We start from the raw sequence: 438 nt of genomic DNA, 5'->3' as shown, positions 1-438 counted from the left end.
TATACATGAGAACAATATAGTGCACATGTCTTTCATTTCAACACTTGAAGGCAAAGGCAGATCAATCTTTGATTTCAAGCCAGCTGTGTCTACAAAGTGAATTCCAGAGCCACAAAATGAAACTCTGCTCAAAACAGCAAAATTTGCACATGAAAATTTAAGTCATCTCGATACAATGCCTAACAACCCAAAGATTCCCATTTCAATTTCTTCAGCTCATGAGTAGCAGTGTTTCATGTGTTACTGAAGGTATTGGCTTACTCACAGATCAGACCAATTATTCAGCCCTAGTATTTGAACACAAATGGAGTAAACTGCTTTTCTAAAATGGAGTCACACCAAGGCTGAAAGATACCAAACTATAATAGACTACTTAACATAAAAGAACACAGATTGACCTCCAAAATACTTGAGTTAAGATATAGCAAGCCCAGCATG

The sequence above is a fragment of the Grammomys surdaster genome, unplaced genomic scaffold (genome assembly GCF_004785775.1).
Source record: "Grammomys surdaster isolate TR1022 unplaced genomic scaffold, NIH_TR_1.0 125566, whole genome shotgun sequence".
Classification (NCBI taxonomy): Eukaryota; Metazoa; Chordata; class Mammalia; order Rodentia; family Muridae; genus Grammomys; species Grammomys surdaster.
Note: the sequence above shows the minus strand (reverse complement) of the source record.